This window comes from Heterocephalus glaber, unplaced genomic scaffold (assembly GCF_053883595.1).
Source record: "Heterocephalus glaber isolate CG9 unplaced genomic scaffold, H.glaber_assembly_v1.0 deba00001688, whole genome shotgun sequence".
NCBI lineage: Eukaryota > Metazoa > Chordata > Mammalia > Rodentia > Bathyergidae > Heterocephalus > Heterocephalus glaber.
In genome coordinates, this window is record NW_028258413.1 from 2,199,936 (window position 1) to 2,208,303 (window position 8,368).

The window sequence follows — 8,368 nt, forward strand, 5'->3', positions numbered from 1 at the left end:
CAGCCAGGCCGAGCCGGCCCGCGGGCCTCGATCGATTTCTGCTGCGTGTGGACACTTACTGCGGTGAGTGTGAGGGCATTTCCCCCTCTCCAGCTCTCTTAATGATTTCTGAGCTAGTTGTGTATTAAAGTGCTTAGAGGAACCTGTAATGTAATCCATAGCGTGAAGCCCAGCCTCCCGGGACGGGGTCGCGCGTGGCGAGTGGAGGCGACCCCAGCAGCTGGGCCGTCCCTCCGGGCACCTAGAGGCCAGGCCCGCCTCCTCCCCGCGCCCCACCTGTTACTCTCTAGGCCTTGGCCTCTCTAGCTTATTTTTCTTTTTTCTTTTTAAATCAACTTTTAAAATTCCCAAGGCCCCGATTTCTTCGTTCTCCTGATACCGAGTGCACACTGGTGGGAACCTGAGGAAAGCTACGTATAGCACACACTTGTCTCATTTCCCTCCAGTTTCTGAGCTTTAATCTTGATTATAAATTTAATTTAGAAATATACTGGGAGACCCCGGTCCTGTGGGCGGCTCGATGAGAAAGAATCTTCTTCTCTCAGGCCTGCTTTCTCCCACCGCCACCCTCTTCCTACGAGATGCTACAACCCGAGGACCCTTTTAAAAGCGTAGCAAAGAAAAGTAATGGGGGAAAAGTGTCTTAAAAGTCCTAATATTCCTGGAAAGCCCCATAAATGAACCGTGCGGAGAGCTCGAGCCCTTTTAAGGCGAGTCTGTAAAAGCCCAGGGTGATCCGACCCTGCCCCCAGCCCGGCCGCGCGACTGAACAAAGGTCCCCGCTGCAATCCACATCCACACCCTGGACGCCCGCCGCTGTCACCGGGCGCCCGCCGGCCGCCGGGCTTGGAATCCCGGCCCACGGATTCAGCTTTTTCAGAGGAGGGAGCCGGGAGGAGGTGTAACCAGATCAGAGGCCTTTATGAATATAGACTCCCTATTGATTGATTTATAAAGCCCCTGGCGAGGTGCCCTTCTGGTAAGCACTCCGAGAAGCCAGAAACGTGCCTAAGGGAGCAGATGTCGTCCACAAAAGAGGAAGAATTTTTCTGGTAGCAGATTTTAGAGGAAAGTTAAAGAACATGCCCCCTGTCCCCACCTTCCAAACAAGTGCGATTTAACTGAACTTGAGAAAACGGTAATTGAAGAAGAGTTTTCCTTTTTAAACAAAGAGCTACGTAGAAACACTACTGTAAACACATAACTGATTTGCCTTTTCAGGTTTTAGCGGATGAAACAGGGGAAGTCTGCTCTAATCTGAAAGTTTATGTATCACCCTCGCCTCCCCCGCAGGGCAGTCCTCTGGTGTTGTTGACTTTCTATCTGAAAAGACAAAAAAAAAAAAAAAAAAAAACCCAGAATTTATTGTATAACTTCTGTTCTGTCCTGAGGATTTTACAGGTTTTCTGTAAATGTTGATTTTATGTTTTGCTGGAAGTTAGAGTTGTCCTGCATGAAATAAAATGGTCCATTAAAGATGTACTTAATGCTAACTTGGTTACCTTTTAAAAACTCATTGCTACTTCTTTCCTAACAGTTCAATGGCCTTTTGGTTCACAGGAGATACTGGAAGCGGAAGTTGGGCAGCAGAAGAGTTGCTAAAAGAACCATCTAAATTCACTTGAAGTTTTAAGAACTACTTTGAAAATATTCCGCGATTACGCGGAAAGTGGGTTTAGTCTTGGGTGGAAATGCGGCAGGGCTGCCCAGAAGGAGCGGAAGTGCAAGCTCTCTGACCAGATCCAGTCCTCTTCTCTCCTAGCAAACATGTTTAAGGTGTTCCTGCTCTCCCCTCCCTGTGTTTTGCTCCCCCACCCTCTCCCTTGCCTATTTTCTTCGTCCACAAAAAGGTTTTGCATTGTTTTCCACAGAAAGGTTTTGCATTGTTTTGTTTTGTCGTTTTCTTTTCCCCTCTAGTCTAGCAACTTAGAAAATGGCGTGTGACGCTGGGACCTGTTATACCAAGACTAAGACGTGGGCTGACTTCCTTGGAGCCCCCAGATTAGTTCTAGCAGAGCTCTTGGGGTCCAGAGGCAGCAAAGCTTCCTGCGTGGGCCAGCGGTTGCTGCACCGGTTCTGGGCAGGAAACTTTTCCCTCGAGGCTTTGGGAAGATACGACCTAGAACCATTAGAAAGCCAAGGGGACCACTGGGAAGGCGACTGGGGCCCAGACCGGTGCAGCCCAGTTCTTGGTGCCTCCTCCTCCTCTGTCCCTGTCCGCGCTCCATCTGTTAGGGGGCCGGTGTCTCAGTGGGGTTGCAGCGCTCAGGAGCTGGCGGGCGTCTTCAGTCCTTGCAGAGGGGCCTCACTCGTACTGGCTTCTGCTTGACCGCGGGCACGGGGGAGGGAGCAGAGACTGTGGACCGAGGTGGGGACCATCCAGGCCACCCGGCACTGGGAAGAGGCTTCCCCGGGCCATAGATCACTGGGAAAATAAAATAATAACAAAGGAAAGAAAGTGCAATAAAACTCCCCCTCTGGGGGCTCGGCGCCTCCAGTCCCCCAGGAAAGCGTGAATCCGGGAGCCTATCCGGCGTTTCGGAGTGGTGTTTACCTCCTACGGCCCTCTCATTCCTCCTGCGGCGCTGAGCGCAGCTCCGGTGGCAACCTCCCCACTCCACGCCCCGCGCCGAGCCTCCCAGGCCTGGCCCTGCGCCCCCGCGGCTCCCCACCTCCCGGTCCCAGGGCCTTCGGGACCCCCGGGTTCCGGGTGGGCCCCACAGCCCGACTCAGCGTGACCGAGAGCAGCGCCCACCTGAGCGTGCTCTGCGCGTGGCGACCCCTAGGGGCACGCGGGCTGGGCACAGCCTGGTCCCGCGGCTGTCCGGCCGGAGCCGCTGCTCCGAGGGTCACTTCTCGTGGGGGCGGCCGGTGTGCGGCGTCCTGCCGCTCCGGGCCCCCACAGTGTGTTCCGAGGCAGTGGGAGAAGGTGGAGTTCGGAGCGGGCCCCCACGCCACTCCAGGGTCGCCCCTCGGGTCTAGGTCTGCGCAGCCCTCCCTGTCCTCAAGCCGCAGTGTAATCCTCAGCGGCCACCGCGCCCACCGCCGCCTGAGGCCGGGCCGGCAGCCCTGGGCTTCCAAGCCCTTTCGCGGGGCCGCTGAGAGGGCCCTGTGGGCGTCGGCCCAGCCTGTCGAGGTCTGGAGCTGAGCCCCGAGACGCGCGCTGACGCTGGCCGGGCCTTGCAGCGCCCGCTCTGCCCTTGCAGGGTGGCCTGGTGTCCTCGAGGGGACCCTCCCGCGATCCCCGCTCTCGCCCCGTCTCGCCCTCCACGCCATAGGCCCGGATCACCCGCCTGCCTCCTCCGAGGCCTCCCTAGGCCGGGGTTGAACATTAACAGAGCCGAGCTATAGAGTGGGGTAAAACGTTACATATAAAAATGAATCATCTATCCGACCTGGGAGAGGCGACCTACAGCCGGTCCGCAGTTTGTGGCTCCCTTCCCGGGGACCCTCCGGCTGGGCACAGGTGGGGGCCGAGGGATGGGGCTGCTGAGCCAGCCTTCCCGGAGGCCTGGGTTAAAGGCTTCGGGCCCAGCGAAGGGCCTTTCTCACCCTGAGGAGGTCGGGGGTCAGTGGGGGCAGCTGCAGGCCGGGCAACTCTGGCCCCGAGGGAGGAAGCGTCGCCTGCGGGTAGGATCGCAGGCCCAGCTGGGTGGGTGAAGGTGGCAGCAGGAGCTCTGGCCGGGCCTGGGTCGGCGAGGAAATCGGGGCTCTGGTGGGGCCCCAGCCCCGCCCCGCCCGGCTCCTCTGGGCCCAGCCCATTTCTGACAGACCTGGTCGCTCCTTTCAAAGTCAATAATCAAAAGTTACAAGGTGACTTTTGCACTGACTTCTGTGCGGGGCTCACGTGCCGCTGGAACACCCAGAATTTACGAAGCGTTCAGGGCCGGCCCCGCGTTCCTGCGCCCGGAACCGTGCGGGATTCCCTTTCTGCCTCAGCGCTCCCCTGGCTACTCCTCCGTCCCCTTCCCCCACTTAAAAATTAAAAAGATGAGGTGGGTGAAGCAAGACCGAGGTGGGCTGCTGCCTGGAGCTTCGGACACTGCCGACGGACTGCAGAAGGTTCTTGCTCCTTTTGAGAAAACTGGTAGATTTCTTGTGCAAAATAGTTGCTTTTTAAAATGTATTTCTGACCTGTGTAACTCTCAGTTAAAGAAACTGTTTTTCTGCGGGTGGCACCTTTTCCCAAGCTTGGCGCCTCCTCCGACCTGTTCCCTGAGCCGCACCAGTTGGGCTGAAGCATTCGCCTCGCCTCCATCTCTGCCGGTGGTTCGGGGTGCAAAGGGGCCGTGGGGTGTGCGTGTGAGGCTTGCACTCTGCAACCGCGGCTCAGCCTTTCGAAGGCCACTGCTTCTCCGAATGTCTGGGGAGGGTGCGAGGTGAGCAGGGTTTTCAGGGACTAAGAACGTCACCCTGCACGAACCAGCACCAACGGGTACTAATTGGACGTCACCACTCAGGCCGCAAGGAACCTGATCCGAGTTGAAGACGTGGTCACAGTGTTTGTCACTTCGTGGAATGTCACTGCTCTGACCTGACTGCACACGATGTTCTGTGCCATTCCCATAGAGCAATTATAGCCCACCTTTGTCATTACCTAACTGTTACCCCAGTCCCCCAAGAAAAACAGGGCTGAGTCAGAGGTTCCACCAGCCGGCTCCCGAGAGACAATGAGCACATCAAAGCAAATAAATAAAAAGAAGCATGAATCACACACTCAGTTGCCCTTCAGTGACTTAGAGGCACAGAGCAGCACAGGTGGGGAAAGGATATTTGCTTTGAAAAGTACGGGTGGCTGGGGAGGGGAGTATTAGGCAGGGTATGGCAGCCCTCAAATTCTCTTCTTCCCCACCAAACTGCCTTGTTATCTGACACCCTCAATCTATTTGTGTCCTGGGTAACAGACTCAGACCAGCAGAGGTCACCGACTAGAGGGCTTGGGTGACTGGAAACAAGTTTGACAAGATGGGAATCTGGGTGGGGAACCACTGTGGAGGTGGAGGGGATGAAGCCTGGGAGGCCGCCCAGCCTGACAGCCCCAGCCCTGGCCCGGACCCCGGGCTTACGCAGAATGCCCTGTCAGAGAGTGGGCACTGGCTAGCTGCCACACAAGCCCCCAGTAGACATCGGAGTCTCTACAGCCCCCAATTTCCCACCTGCTCCCCTTCCTCCCATTCTCCTTGGTCTGCTTCCCCTTAGTAGGCATCTTCACTCCTGGCCGCTGCTCCTGGGTTAACCTCTGTTTGTCTCCTCTTTTAAATTACGGCTTCAAACTGTTTTTAGTGTTCATTGTCCTGCATATACAAAGTTGTTTTATGCAAATGAGTCTAGTGCAAGCCCTGTGTCTTCGGATCTGGAGTCCTTGCTGAACACGAAGATGTCAGGACCAGGGTAAGACATGGACAGCATGGTCTGTCTGCTCAGCGTACGGGAGGCACTGTGCATGTTCTCTCATCAAGCCCTCTGCACACTGGACGTCCAGGGAGCACGCGGGCTGCCTCTTCCCCAGACAGCTGAGCACGAGCCCTGGGCCACCACAGCCTGACTCCTCCTCAGCTCACCTCCTACCTCGGCAGCTCCTCCTCCCCCCAGCTACTACCTGCACATGAGGCCTAAGTTACATGTTCCAGGAAAGCGCAGAGCAGTGCGTGTGTGGAGTCTCCTCTCGGCATCTTCCATAAAAGGCACTTGGTTTTCTTGTGCTGTCTCCAGCTATTGACTCCTCAGGAGTTTATGGCGATTTTTCTCTTAGGGTCGGGAAACACTTTCATGTCCATCCTGCAACTTTTTTAGATTAGTACTTGGTTGGAAAGTGTCTTTTCCTCCACGGACTTGCCCCATTCTGCTCTCTCCTTCGGCTCCTTCTAATTTCTTTCATAATCTCATCCTAAATCTTGCAACTTTCTCCCTTTTCTTTACTTTTTAAACTTAATATCTGGACATCTGTTGGTCCCATGTCCCAAAGCTAACTTTTGCCCAACTTACTCCTTTGACAATTACCATAGAGGGCATTTTATTACGAGTAAGATTTGGGGGACAATTTTTTTAGCTTCTTGTGGAACCCGGTAAATAGTACATATTGAATAAATGCCTGTTGACCAAAGGCTACAATTAAATCATTGTTTTGCAAAAATAGAAGTTCAGAGACATTAAAGTCTATTGAGTTGGCATAAATTCAATCTTAGATTAATTCTAATTAATTTCTAATCCTTTTCTCAACAAATCAGATATGTAAAAGAATTCCATAGCAGAAATTCCATCATAATCTTTTTCATCATTTTTACTATGTCAGAGCATTTTTAGGAAGGTGACTCATGATCAGAGTTCTTAAGATACTGGACCAGTTTTGATATTTTTAATATATCCATACTGAAATGAAGAAGTTGTAACAAGTCTAACTTGGGGAATATGTGTAGTAAGGAAAGTAGAGAAAGAAGGTTTGTGTAGGAGGCAGGGGTGCATAGTTGACATAGAAATCTCCATCTTACAATTGTCCATGATAATTTTGCTGTTTAAGGAAATGATACCTATTTTGCACTTTCAAAAATTTTGCCCTTTTCAATAGTTTCAAAACACACTATGATTCACAAAGGTATTAGAATGCACTATGGACAAAGTTTGTTGTTTTGTTTATTTTCCCATGTTGGGGAATCAAACGTGGGCCCTAATGTATGAGAACAACCTACCCTACCACTTTTTTGTGCTTTCTTATGTTTTGAGACAAGGAGAACTAAGAAGTTAAAAAGATTGGCCCAAAAGTGAATTGAATAGATACTTCCCAAGAAATACAAATGGCCAATAAGTACATGAAAAAATGTTCAACTTCTTCAGCCACGAGGAAAATGCAAATCAAAACTACACTGATGTTTGGTCTCATCCAGTCTCAATGAGTATCAGTAGAATACTAAAACCAAAAAATGCTGGTGAGGAGGTGAGAAACCCTTATACACTGTTGCTGGATATGTAAATAAAAAATGCTATTATGGAAATCAGTATGGAAGTTTCTCAAAAAAGCTGAAGGTAGAGCCACAATTTGATCTACTCCTCAGCAGATCGCTCAAAGAAGTAAAGTCTACATATTATAGAGAGACCCACATACCCACATTTATTGTAGCCTGATTCACTATAGCTAAGCTATGGAAACAGCATGGATGCCTGTCAGCAGACAAATAAAGAAAGAAAATATAGTATATATAAAAAATGGAGTATTATTCAGCTATTAAGAAGAAGGAAATCATGCCATTTGTAGGATAATAAATGGAACAGGAGACCAGCATGTTAAATGAAATAAGGCAGACATAGATTCAGCGTGTTTCCTCTTGCACATATACATAAGGTAGATGAGAACACACTGCAATATTTTTACAAGCCTGCCTCCCACTGGATGGCATTCAGCAGCAGCAGAGAAAGTATGTTTTGACTGAATGTCAGAAAGACACTTACAAAAGAGCACTTCCAGAACTGCTTCAGAATGAGGCAAGAACAATGGGATCCGTGTATTTGACGTGCAGGAGAGTTTTTGAGGGAGGTTAATGGCAATGTGTCTTTAATTTTTTAAATGCAGACTCTCACCATATATTTTCACACACATGCACCCATGTGCAAGCACAAGGCACCACGAGCACACACACAGAGAAAATGGACATGAAAGTGGAAGGGACCTATTAGTGAAAAGGAAAGGAACGGGGGGGCAGTGATTGAGGTGGGTTAGAGGCGCATATCAAGCTGCAAAAGTGAAGCCCTTAATCTATGTAACTAATATGCACTAGCATTAGCTGCACTAACATTTATATTATAAGAGAAGGGGACTGGGCCAAAAAAATAACAAAAAATTTAACCCAAGCAGACTTTGAAGTCATAGACAAAACAAATAATACTTTAAGTTTTGCTAATTTTTGTCCAGTAGCCCTCACATATTTTTAATTCATTTATTAGTGGCAAATATTCCTTGTAACACTTACCATATGCACTCCCATTTCCAACAGACTCTACATTCCACCCATCCACAAAGCATTTGGTAACTCTTAATATAGACCTCACTGTGTTGAACAAATAAACAAAACACATATGTCATCAAGCAGATAAGTACTGGTAGGGGCCAGAGAGGTAGAAGGTTGCAATGGAGTGTGTTTCCCGGGCTGCGGAGCACATCGAGACCCCAGGCTCCCTGAAGAGCCACTACCCTGGCCCTGCTGCTTCAACAGCAAGGGTCACTGGTAGGGGATTCAGAAACCCAAGAGGGAGGGTGATAGGGAATTCACAAAAATGTAATGGAGTAGACAAGTTACTTTGCTTGAGTCAATAGAGACATCATTTTCAAAATTATCAACAAACTTAAAAAGCAATGGGTCTACGATACTTTCGCAGC

At 50.5% G+C, this 8,368-nt stretch overlaps 1 long non-coding RNA gene across 1 annotated transcript; it reads right to left on the reverse strand.

The window, feature by feature from the left end:
- Positions 1-427: 427 nt before the first annotated feature.
- Positions 428-4,826, reverse strand: LOC110346260 (uncharacterized). Its single transcript, XR_015446393.1, has 2 exons — positions 2,756-4,826; positions 428-2,425 (listed from the first exon to the last, which is right to left on the reverse strand). It is a non-coding gene; the product is annotated as an uncharacterized LOC110346260 (long non-coding RNA).
- Positions 4,827-8,368: the final 3,542 nt, after the last annotated feature.